General features: G+C 40.3%; 1 pseudogene; it reads right to left on the bottom strand.

Annotated features, from left to right (window-relative positions):
* Window positions 1-8,047: 8,047 nt before the first annotated feature.
* On the bottom strand, window positions 8,048-11,385 carry LOC144255429 (mast cell protease 1A-like; annotated as a pseudogene).
* Window positions 11,386-13,450: the final 2,065 nt, after the last annotated feature.

Genomic DNA, 13,450 nt, shown 5'->3' on the forward strand with positions numbered 1-13,450 from the left:
TAATACACAGGATGAATGCAATACAAGTTTGTTCTTGCAAAGCTAAATAAGATTGACAAATCCTTAGCCAAACTACCCAAAGGAAAGATGGAGAAGAAGCAAATCAACAAGATCAGAGATGAAAAAAGGAGATATTACTCTAGATCCTTCTGAAATCCTAAGCATTAACAAAATGTAGTTCGAAAATTTATCCTTCAATGACTTGGAAAATCTGGAAGACATTGACAAATTCTAGCCACCTATGATCTGCCCAAATTGAAACAAGAATTTATAGAAAACCTAAACATACCAATATTCAGTAATGAACTTGTAATTGAAAGCTTTCTGAAAAATAAAAATCCCAGGACCCAATGAAAACAGCAAATAAAAGCTTTAAGAAAAAGAAAAATCCAGGACCTGATGGATTCTTACCTGAGTTTTTCCAAATCTGTACAGAAGAATTAATACCATTTAAAAAAAATTATTCCATGAAATTGAAAGAGGAGGACACTCCCAAATATATTTTATGCAGCCATTATCATCCAGATACTAACTGATAAATATGCATAAAAGAAAGAAAACTACAAAGCAATATCCGTGATGAATGTAGATGCAAAAATCCCTAATAAAATATTAGCAAACCACATTCAAAAGAACATAAAATACACCATGATGAAATGGGTTTCTTTTCAGGGTGAAAGTTTGGTTCAACATATGAAAATCAATAAATGAAATTCACCACTTAATCAGAATTAAAGATAAGAGTGACATGATCATCTGAATAGATGCCAAAAAGGCCTTTGATAAAATCCAACACCCATTCATGTTAAAAATGATGAAAAAACTAGGAATAAAAAGACATTACTTCAACATCATATAGGCCAAATAAAAATATATGAAAACTGTACAACATCTGTAACAATCAGGGAAATCAAATGAAAACTATGCGAAAATTTTATCTGCATTTTGTATTTGGAAACAAGCTGAAAGCCAACACCATCCTGACATTAAATGGAGAAAAACTAAAAGCATTTCCTCTGAAATTAGGAACTAGGCAAATTTATCCACTCTCACCACCCCTATTCAGTATAACACTTGAAACATTAACTATGGTGATCAGAAATGAAAAAGAAATCTCAAGGAATAAAATTAGGAAAGGAAGAAGTTGAAGTACCTCTGTTTGCCTACAACATGTTTCTGTATCAATAAGACTCAAAAAATACCATAAGAATACTTCTAGAGCATAGAAATCAGTTTAACAATGTAGCAGGATACAAGATCAATACCCATAAATCATTAGCTTTCCTATAATCCAACAGGGATTCAGTTGAGGAAGAAATCATGAAAACAATCCCCTTCATAGTAACTTCAAAAAATTAATCTAACTAAGGAGGGAAAAGAGGTTGGCAATACAAATTATAGAACACCAAAGCAAAGAATTGAAGATGACCTCAAAAGATGAAAAAACATGCCATATTCAATATGCAGAATCAATATTATCAAAATGGCCAAAATACCAAGAGCAATATACAGATGCATTTCAATCCTCCTCAAAATATCAATGACATTCTTCACAGAATTAGAAAAATAATTCTTCAATTCAATTGGAAAAGTCAGAGACCCAGAATAGCCAAAGCAATACTAGGCAAGAAATGTGAAGCATGAGACATCACAATACCTGAACTGTAATTACATCCAAAACTGTAGTAATAAAAACAGCATGGTATTGGCATCAAAATAGACATGAAGACCAATGGAACAGAATAGAAGACCCGGAGATATATTCACATATCCATAGCGTCTGATATTTGACAAAGGCACCCAAAATGTCTCTTGAAAAAAGACAGAATGTTAAAACAAATGGTGCTGGGGCAACTGGATAGGTATCTATAGAAAAATGAAATTAGACTTTTCTCTCACACCATGCACAAAACCCACATTGAAATGGATCAAAGACTAGGAATTAGACTAGAAACTGTACAACTGCTGGAAGAAAACATAGGTTCAATACTCCAGTAGGTAGTTGCTGACACCAACTTCCTTAATGAGACCCTCAGTGAGTAAGATAAAAAACCAAGTTTCAAGAAGTGGGATACCATCCAACTGAAAAGCTTCTGCACAGTCAAGGAAATGATTAAGAGTGTGAAGAGAGAGGCTACAAAACAGGAGAAAGTCCTGTAATGCTAATCTTACAATAGGGGGGTTAATATCCAGAATATAAAAAGAACTTAAAGCCTTAACACAAAAACCCCCACTCCCACAAAGCATCCAATCAATAAATGGACAAAACAACAAAATGGAAGTTTCTCAAAAGAAGAAACACAATGGGCGACACATATATGAAAAATGTTTACCATTTGTAGAATTAGGGAAATCAAATCAAAACTGTCCTATGATTTCAAGTGACTCTAGTGAGGTTGGCAATGATCAAGAATATGAACAACAATAAATGCTGGCAAGGTTGTAGGCAGAAAGGAACACTTGTACATTGTTGGTTGTACTCCAGACCAGTACGAGCACTCTGGAAAGCAGTATGGTGACTCCTCAGGGAACTAGGGATAGAACTACCATGTCTTCCAGCTATCCTACTCGTTGGTATTCCCCCAAATATAAGAATCGACATACTACAATCACCTCAATGGTTATTGCAGGATAATGAACAGTAGCCAAATTATGGGATCAATCTAGATACCCATCAGTAGATGAATGGAACAAGAAACTGTGGTACATATATTCAGTGGAGTTGACTCAGCCATAAAAAGAATAAAGTTATAGCCAGTAATGAATGGAAATGGAGAATATCATGCTAAGTGAAATAAGCCAACTCTGAAATCCAAATGTTGAAATTTTAGTGTTTTACACTGAAACTAGAATAACATTAAGGAAAGTGGAGGGAGGAATAGATATTACAAAGAATCAAGCAAATATAATTAATTATACCAATTAACAATTTGGTATTTTTACTAATTAAATATAATTAATTATTAGATGAGCAAAAGGGAGTCAAGTAGAGTAGGTGAAGGAGAATGGGAGAGAAGAGTTTAGCTGGGTGGTAAGAGAGGGGATTGAAAAGATTGGCATTATGAGCTGAATTGATTTTCATGATGTGGGAGTTTGTCAGGATGAACCCAGTTACAATGTTCCACTGTAAAACCTGCAATAAAGAAATTAAAAACGACTAGAAAAGCTTCCTTTTTCTTAGCATAACTAAGCCTGCCTATGTTGGTTCAATTGTGGGTGTGGCAAGGCCTCAGTAATAACTAGGGTTACTTTTCACATTGGCCCATGCTTCAAGTCAGACCCCAGATTTCAGAAAAATGTGAACTATGATTCGTGTCTGAGTTTGTGTACATGTCACAAAGTTAAATCGGGACAGACTTGCTCACATTGTGGTCCTTCTTCCTATCTTCCTCCTGCCTCCTGAGAGGGAATGCTCTTAGTACTCAGAGACTATAAAGTCTCTATTTCCTCTAGACCCCATAATCAGCACTTGTTGGATCTGATGTGGTAATGTGCTCTACCATGTGACGTGTCAAATAAGTTTTCTTATTGTCTAATTTTTTGAGTTCTTTGTATACTCTGGATATTAGGGCTCTATCTGAAGTGTGAGGAGTAAAGATTTGTTCCCAGGATGTAGGCTCCCTATTTACCTCTCTTATTGTTTCTCTTGCTGAGAAAAAACTTTTTAGTTTAAGTAAGTTCCATTTGTTGATTCTTGTTATTAACTCTTGTGCTATGGGTGTCCTATTAAGGAATTTGGAGCTCGACCCCACAATATGTAGATCGTAGCCCACTTTTTCTTCTATCAGAAGGAGAGTCTCTGATTTGATATCTAGCTCTTGAGCCACTTTGAGTTGACTTTTGTGCATGGTGAGAGGAGGGGATTCAGTTTCATTTTGTTGCATATGGATTTCCAGTTTTCCCAACACCATTTGTTGAAGATGCTATCCTTCCTCCATTGCATGTTTTTAGCTCCTTTATCAAATATATGATAGTTGTAGCTTTGTGGATTAGTCTCTGTGTCCTCTATTCTGTACCTTTGGTCCACCCGCCTGTTTTGGTACCAGTACCATGCTGTTTTTGTTACTATTGCTCTGTAGTATAGTTTGAAATCTGGTATCGCTATACCACCTGATTCACACTTCCTGCTTAGAATTTTTTTGCTATTCTGGGTCTTTTATTTTTCCATATGAATTTCATTATTGCTTTATCTATTTCTACAAGAAATGCCATTGGGATTTTGATTGGCATTGCATTAAGCCTATCGAGAACTTTTGGTAATATTGTCATTTTGATAATGTTAGTTCTGCCTATCCATGAATAAGTTATATTTTTCCATCTTCTAAGATCCTCTTCTATTTCTCTCTTTAGGGTTCTGTAGTTTTCATTGTATAATTCTTTCACCTCTTTTGTTAGGTTGATTCCCAAGTATTTTATTTTTTTTGAGGATATTGTGAATGGAATGTTTTTCCTCATTTCCATTTCAGAAGTTTTGTCGCTGATATACAGAAATGCCTTTGATTCATGTGTGTTGATTTTACATCCTGCCACTTTGCTGAATTCATTTATTAGTTCTAGTAGTTTTTTTGTAGACCCTCTTGGGTCTTCTAGGTATAGAATCATGTCATCCGCAAATAGTGATAATTTAAGTTCTTCTTTTCCTATTTTTATGCCTTTAATTTCTTTCGTCTGTCTAATTGCTCTGGCAATTTCTTTTCAATTTTCTTATTCACCGTTCCTTGAATTCTACCTGCCTACACTCATTCTTTTTAGTGACTTCTTCCCTTCCCTTCTAATATCTCTCCTCCCAAGCATTAAATAAATTTATAAGAGTAAACAGTAACTCAGCAGTCAAACAGAACAAGAAGTAACATGAGCATAAAAAAGCAAGGAAGAAAAGGAGTACAAACAATGAAGGACAGCCTAAATATTCAGGAGGACCTAGAGTCATCAGAAAAATGGCCATATAAAGAACTCAAGGAATACCTTAGACAGATGGAAAGGAACCTTAAAGATCACTTTGAAAATGAATTACATAAACAGATAAAAGAAGAAGTTAAGCATCTTTATCAGGAGATAGAGATTATAAAAAAAATCAAATACTAATTCTAGAAATGAAGGAAACGATAAATCAAATTAAAAACTCAATCGAGAGTATCACTAATAGAGTGTAGCAAGTAGAAGCCAGAACGTCAGATAATGAAGACAAAATATATCATCTTGAAAAGAGTCTAGCCAACTCAGAGAGGCTGGTAAAAAATCATGAGAAAAACATCCAAGTGATTTGGGATAACATAAGAAAACCAAACTTATGAGTCATCGGGATAGAGGAAGGCAAAGAGATTCATACTAAGGGAATGAGTAACCTGCTGAATGAAATAATTACAGAAAACTTTCCAGAAATAAAAAAGGAAACAGATATACAAATTGTAGATGCATACAGGACACCGAGCACACAAAATCACAGTATACCAATGCCAAGACACATTGTTATGAAGATATCCAATATACAGAACAAAGAGAAAATATTAGAAGCTACAAGAGAAAGGAGGCAGATTACATTTAGGGGTCAACCAATAAGGTTAACAACGGATTTTTCATCACAGACGCTGAAAGCGAAAGATCCTGGAACAATGTATTTCAAACACTGAAAGACAATGGATGCCAACCAAGAATTCTGTATCCAGCAAAATTAAGCTTCAGGTATGACAACAAAATAAAAATCTTTCATGATAAACAAAAGCTAAAAGAATTTGTAGCCAGAAAACCAGCATTGCAAAGCGTCTTGAGCAAAACACTATACGAGGAAGAAATGAAAAACAATAACCAAAGCCATCAGTGGGAAGTGCCTCGGTAAAGACAGAGGACAGGGGAAAGCTAATCATGGAGAAACAAACTAAATTAAAAAAAAAGAGATAAATAATCAAATATGGCAGGAAGTACAAACAATATATCAATAGTAACTCTAAACGTTAATGGCTTAAACTCTCCAATAAAGCAACATAGGCTGGTAACATGGATTAAAAAAACAAATCCAACAATATGCTGACTCCAGGAGACACATCTGATTGGAAAAGACATACACAGGCTCAAGGTAAAAGGTTGGGAAAAAATATACCACGCACACGGTCCTTGTAAGCAAGCAGGGGTGGCCATTCTCTTATCGAATAAAATCGACTTCAAGACTAAGTTAATCAAAAGGGATAAGGAAGGACATCATATACTGTTAAAAGGAACCATTCACCAACAAGACATAACAATTATCAATATTTATGCACCAAATAATGGCGCTGCGACGTTCATAAAACAAACTCTCCTCAAGTTCAAGAATCAAATAGACCACAACACAATAATTATGGGTGACTTAAACACACCTCTCTCACCATTGGACAGATCCTCCAAACAAAAGTTGAATAAAGAAACTATTGACCTCAATATCACAATCAATAACCTAGACATAACTGACATATATAGAATATATCAACCATCATCAAGTGGATATACTTTTTTCTCAGCAGCACATGGATCCTTCTCAAAAATAGACCATATATTATGCCATAGGGCAACCCTCAGTAAATATAAAGGGGTGGAGATAATACCATGCATTTTATCTGATCATAATGGAATGAAACTGGAAATCAATGATAAAAGAAGGAAGGAAAAATCCTACATCACATGGACAATGAACAATACGATACTGAATGATCAATGGGTTACAGAAGACGTAAAGGAGGAAATCAAAAAATTCTTAGAGATAAATGAAAATACAGACACAACATATCGGAATCTATGGGACACAATCAAATAAGTTTTATTATCTTGAAAAGAAGATGCTTGTGATTCTTGTAAATTTTAAACTGAGATGCAGGCCTGGAAAGCCACAGAAACACCACATGGATTCCACGATGACTGCTGCTTTCCAGAATGTTGCTTCTGTCCTGTTACAGAGGCAGGCTGTCTCACATAAATGGACATTATAATCCAGAGTACCAATCAGTGAGTTCTGTCCCAGAGTCTAGACTGTCAGTGGTGCCCAAAAGGAAGAGCCTGCAAGGGATCAAGCTGCTGAGTGTGACCTGTCTTTGTTGAGCTCTGAGGTCAGGAGCAGGACTCCTCTGCATGAGGAGGACTGATATGGCCTTGACCTAGGTGAAAGCTCTGGACTAGAGTTCTGAGGACATACCCTGCTTCCTGGTGCTTCATGAATGGGACAGAAGTTGAGCTAGTGCTCAAGATCCATCAAGGATGATAATCTTGGTGAACACAGATAGAAAGGGTGCTTGGATCCTCACAGGATTCCAGGGAACCTGGACCTGGGTGGTAGAGAGAAGCTGGCTCAGACTAAGATGGAAGGTCATTTGGAGTTTTGGGAGGATGGGCTCTCAGGAGACCAGACACTGCACTGGGTTCTTGCCCCATGACAGGGCTATGACAGAACGCAAGTTGCATCTGGGGATACTGAAAATTATTCCTGAAAGTCTTCAAGCTTCCAAGTTGAAAGGTTCTAACTTGGAGAGGGACCTCTGCATGAACCACACCTTTTCAAGAGGCTCCTACCATTACCACTCGGGTGGTAATTAAGTAATCTCCTTTCCAAATCTGGGTTCTTTTGTGTTTTCATATTGGCCCTGAAGGTGGGTAGGGCAGGGATGTAGGTACAGAATGAGGTAAGATGGCACTGAAGGAGTGAGTTTTGTCAAAAGAGCATCCTTTTTTCCTGAGTAGCTTAAACTCAACATCCTGCAGGGAGCTGGTATTGAACAGTTATTTGGAGACAGTATCAATACAGCAAGGTTTTATATTCTAGAGGTGGAAGGTGGAGTGTGCCTGAGGGAAAGAATGTTAGGAAACATAAATGTGAGCAGTTCCTGCTGGACATACAGTGAGCACCTTACAGAATGTTATGCTGGTGAAGAAAGGAGGAATCTATCACTTCTGTTCAGACATGAAAGTTTATTAAGCAACCGGCAGTCTCCCCTTGACTCCTCCACCCAGTGCACTTTGGGCCTATGTTGAGGAGAAGATGAAGATCAGTTCTGAAGGCCTCTCAGTCTTGCCCCTGGAGTTTTTAGGATTTCATTGTTTTTCTAATCCAGCGCAGAAAGCTTGAGATTCTGGTGTAGACACTTGGAGGTGTCCCCTCGTCTTCCCCAAAGGACACAATGCCCTGAGCCACATTTTCACACACAAGGGGACTTCCTGAGTCTCCCTGTGAGCAGAGAAAAGAAGCTCTTAGCTGACCAGGTTCAGATCCCACACTGCCCACTCCCCAGGTGTGTGTGGGCACTATTAGAGGGCTGTGTGTGTGAAATCAGGACTGGGGCAGTCCTCATTCAGTCTGAGGGCTCCAACCTGACCATGACTATTCCCTCCAGTTGACAGATGCCTCTCCTTTTCCAGTAAGTCTCTGTTCATGAAGTGACCAAAGGGAAATCAGCCTCCAGGACCAGAGACTGAATTGATGAAAGGCTGAGTACATAGAGGCATAAGTAGTTCCCTTTGCCCTGATTCTCCTCAAACTCTGCTGTGCCCAAGGCAGGGAATAGCCAATGCAGGTGAACTTACCTGAAGACAATTCTTCTTCTCTTTTGGGTTCCCCACACAAATCTGGGCGGTGGAGTCATATACTTTTGAAATGAGAGAGACATTCCTCGTCATTTTGGATTTCAAGCTGTACCTCATACAGTTTTGTTGTGGATATGTTTTGGCCAATGTGTCCCCAACCGGCCAGAGTGCACACCATCCCTGGTGTAACCTGGGAATTTCTTGAGGGTAACTTCAGGAGGCTCACCTCAGCATTCAGCTTGGCCTTATTTTCCAACTAAAGGCAGATAAAGGGAATTCTGATCAACTAACAACTCACGAAAATTGACGGAGACATGGGGTTGCTTTCTTCATGGCACTGGGACAAGTGAAGGGGTCAATTTGACAAGGAGGGATGGAAACAAGGCTATGAGGATTTAACCCTCTAAGAATAACCTGTGTAAGACCCAGTGGAATGTCATGCCTTACCTGAAGTAACATGATGTCATTGAATGGCTTTCTTTTAAAATTTGGATGGGGGATGGCTCTTCTTATAGGGATGACCTGCTGGGTCGTCTCTTGCTCATCGATGTCATGAGCTCCCAGGATTACAGTGATGGTTCTGTTCCTAGAACAGACAGTGAGGCAGAGTCACAGGGGATACAAGTTGGTATCCCTGAAGGAAAATGGTTTGCCCAGGGCAGGGCAGGTTGGAGTTCGGAGAATCTACATGGGAAGAGGACTCGGGGCTGAATATCTCTTCCCTTTGCTTCCTGGTAGCCAGGGTTGGTGCAGGTCCTAGAGTATCGCAGTGTGCTCAGTCATGTACAGAACATGTACAGTCATGCACAGAGACTATCTCCAGGTGAGACTCTTAATTTCACATATTTGCACTCTGGGATCTGGGGCAAAACCCACCTCCTTCCCATTCTGCCTTGATCCACGTTCGCCTTTTGTATAAGAAGCCACCTGCACTGACTGCTTCTCTCTCTCCATAGCTTCCCTGCCCTCCATGGAGCTCTTGTCTTCAGGCCCAAAGGAGAAGATTCCCTGTGATGTTTACTCTAGAACGGTGAACTCACCTTCCCCAGCAGTGGGCTGCTGTCAGGACAAAGTCCTCACGAACAAGGAAACCCCCACATCCTTTTGTTTTATTTGGAGTCTGGATATGAAGAAATGCCATGTAGGGATGAGAATGAGGCACAGCTTCCTGGCCCCCGATGATGTTCCCTGAAAGAAAAGTTCTGTCCTGCCCTTGGTGCTCATGGAGCCAAAGGCTGAAGAAGAGGACACTGGGGTAAACTACAGGGAGGGAAGGAGTGAGTGTGGTATTGTTACCATTTAGGGGTGCTGGGTTCATTATCCTTGTTCAGCAAAGAATTGACAACAGGATGCAGAGAGAGGAAGCAAGCAGTGGGTTTATTGCAAGAGGGATAGAGAGACTGTTCTGAAGAGAAAGTTCCACAACGTTTGGAATCTGGTTGGATAGTTTGATCTCCTTTTACGGTCCAAGGAATTTCTCCTTTCCTTATCATCTCCCCTGTCCACCCTCTCCTCACTATTATTGATTGGTGTTTGTGAATACTTCTCTTTTAGTTATTCTATTGGATTCTCCACTTAGGAGAACAAACAAAAAAATTTCTGTCTGATTGGGTCCCTGGTTTGTGTCCTCCTGCACTTTCATCAAACAGGAAGTTGACCTCATCCAGAGACCCTCCATGCTCCTCTGTTCTTGCCCTGCCCCTGGTCTCCTCACTTGCCATGTAGCCTTGTCTGGCTCAAGCCCTTATACATGTCCCTAGGGGAAAGGTCTAAGTAGCCAGCAGCTGCAAACATGGGCCCTGAGTGTTTGCCAGGCAGCATTTCTAGATTGAAGAGTGACCCACAAGACTCAGATACTCCCTCTGACCAAGAGCAGGGCAGTCCTAGCTCTGTAATTCTTGCTGCAGATGTCAATGTTGACTGACAGGATTTGAGTTTGGAACAAGTAGCAACGTCCCCACAGATCCTGGTCAGTCCTTTCTCTGAAGTGGCCCAGAATCTTCTTTCCCCTCTTGTTTCCCCCTTAGTTCCCACTGAGCTCCTACTGGGTTCTGCTCATAAAGTCAGGATGCTGAGTCATGTTTGATGTTTGTCTGCTGGAGCCACACACCAAGTAGGTGCCCAGTAAAGATCTTGGCTGTGTGAGGGAATGGCTCCTGATTAGCCTGTGGCTGAGGGTTGGAGGGGCAGTGCTGGTGAGATTGTGAGCACCAGGGAAGATGGGGTCTGACAAAGCCATTGCACCCATCTGTAACTGAAAATGACCTGAGAGAATATGGCGCTGAACCAAGGCACACATATCTGTTAAGGGATGAGAATGCCCACAATTCTGAGATCAAATGGATCTTTGGCTTTATTCCTGGGCAGTGTGAGAATGACAAATTTGGAGAAGCAGGTGGATATTGAAGGTAGATATTGAGATATTAATTTACAAACATAGTGGGCTTTACCTTGATTCCAGAAGCCAGCCCCTTTCTGTCAGCTGCCTTTTCTTGGGCAATTGTTTATTTATTTTTTCATATGTCTTTGTGAAAGGGCCTGCTTTCCAGTTGTAAAGGTTATAGCTGGGAAAGGGGAAGGTGGCCACTGACTCTCATGAAAACCAGCCTTCTGCCCTGCTCCTCCTTTGTGCTCCCATCCCCATGAGGCCCGCCAGTCATTGGGTGAGGTTTACCTTGATAAGCAGAAAGTTGCTGGATGTGCACCTGAGCTAGAATTGTGGGGTGCAGAGTCTGAGCAGGGCTGAGCTTGGGGCTGGTCTTCAGTTGTTGGGGATAGTCACTCACCTGCCTCTGTCCTTGGGCACAGAAGAAAGACCAACAGGAGCAGGAGTGGCTTCATCTTCCCAGGAAGGCCTCTCTGATCAAAGATGTTGTTGTGTCCTCCTGGTCTTTTAAACTCCCAGTGTTCTCTTCTGGTGTGTGTGGGCTTTTTCCTCTGAGATGATCTCACCCTTGCCTCACTGTCTGATCAAGATCTGATGGTTGAGTTAGACTTTAGCCATGGCTTAGCTCCCACCACTCTTGATTCAGTGCTGACCACAGAAGCCGGAAACAGGAACCTATGGTCACAAGATGGGGTGCTATAGGTGCTAAACATTGGCCATAGTGAGTCCTGTGGTCTCAGAAATATGCTCATTTCCTTGGTTCTCTTTGAATAATGATCATGGAAAGATGATCATTTGGTGAAACCGTTTTCTTTGTAAGACTCAGGACATTGGAGATGAGATTCTTTGGCTGTGGCAGAAGAAAAGAAAATATTAGTGAATAGACAAGATGGTTGGGCTGGGGTTACAGGGATGGGAAGAATGGGGTGGGGGCAGTGCTGAAGACGGTGTGCCTCAGTGACCCATGTACTCAGTGTTCAAAACAACAATGACATATGCTTTGCCCAGGAAGCCCAGTTTGGTCATGGTTGCTGAGGACAGCTTGTCTTTGCTCCTCTGTGTGTCACCAGGCTGGTCTTGAGATGCAGAGAGGGGAATTGTATGAAGGCTCCCTGCCTCACAGGTCAGTGCTTATGCTGGCTGTCACCTGGGAATCTCCTTTCCTCTCCAGGAGGTTCTGTCATGTGGTCTCCCTGCAGGGGTTTGTTCCTTGCAACATGATGATTGGCTTCTCCAGAGAGACCATTCTCTCCTAATTGCAAAGAGGCAGAAGTTGTGTTCTTTTTCACCCAAATTTTAAAAGTCAGGTGGTATCAACTCTAACATATTTCATTGCTTGCATCAATCTCAACCCCACCCAGAGTAAACAGCCAGGGACAGACCTTGCCTATAGAAGGGCATTGAATGATGTTGTAAGTAAAGATGGTGGGATGGGAGACACACAGTTGTTGTGTGTTATCTGCCAACCACTTTGGGTGTTTGTAAATCTGATCAGAGGAACTAAACCACCAGTAGGTTATTGCCTTTGGATAAGTTTGTGCGTCTGCTTTGTTTAAACCATGCAGAAATGAAAGAAAGTCTTTTCTCCCAATGATATTCTGTTTAACAAATGAATGATATCGTGTGAATTGGAATCCAAAGCCAGAGAGCCAAAGTAGTAATATTTGTGCACTGTTCAGAAATTTCCCTTTCTGGCATCCCACTACCATTTGCTACATAAATGACCCTGATGATTCCCCCTGCATGGAAAAAAAAGGAAGAATCATAAACTCAAAAATATTGTTTGTTTGGAACATCTCTGTTCTTTAAAAAATAATTTTTTTGGTGAAACATGAAAGTAGAATGTTTTTTTTGACATATCATACATATATGGATTGTACCTTCCCATTTTTGTTGTTGTACATGGTATGGAGTTACACAAGTCATGTATTCATATATGAACACAAGAGAGTTATGTCTGATTTATTCTACTGTCTTTCCCATTTCCCATTCCCATCTCTCCACCATAATCCCATTTCCCCCTGACCAATAGAGTGAACCTCCACTCTTGCCTCCCCTCTGCCTATTGTGCATTGGCATCCACATATCAGAGTGAACATTTGGCCTTTGGTTTGTTGGGATTGGCTCATTCAGTATGCATGATGGCCTCCTGTTTCATCCATTTATTGGCAAATGGCATATTTTCTTTCTTCTTTATGACTGATATTCTATTGTGTATATGTACCACATTTTCTTTACCCATTCATCTATTGAAGGGTACCCAGGTTGTTTTCATAGCTTAGATATTGTGAATTGAGCTTCTATGAACATTGATGTGACCACATCAGTATAGTATGCTGAAATTAAGTCCATTGGTTATTAAGTGAGTAGTGAGATAGCTGGGTTACATGGTGGTTCCATTTCAAGTTTTCTGAGTAATCTTTATACTGCTTTTCAGAGTGGTTGCACCAATTTGCAGTTCCACCAGGAATTTATGAGTGTATGCTCCCCCCACATCCTTGCTAACATTTGTTGTTAGTT

The sequence above is a fragment of the Urocitellus parryii genome, chromosome 6, assembly GCF_045843805.1.
Source record: "Urocitellus parryii isolate mUroPar1 chromosome 6, mUroPar1.hap1, whole genome shotgun sequence".
Classification (NCBI taxonomy): domain Eukaryota; kingdom Metazoa; phylum Chordata; class Mammalia; order Rodentia; family Sciuridae; genus Urocitellus; species Urocitellus parryii.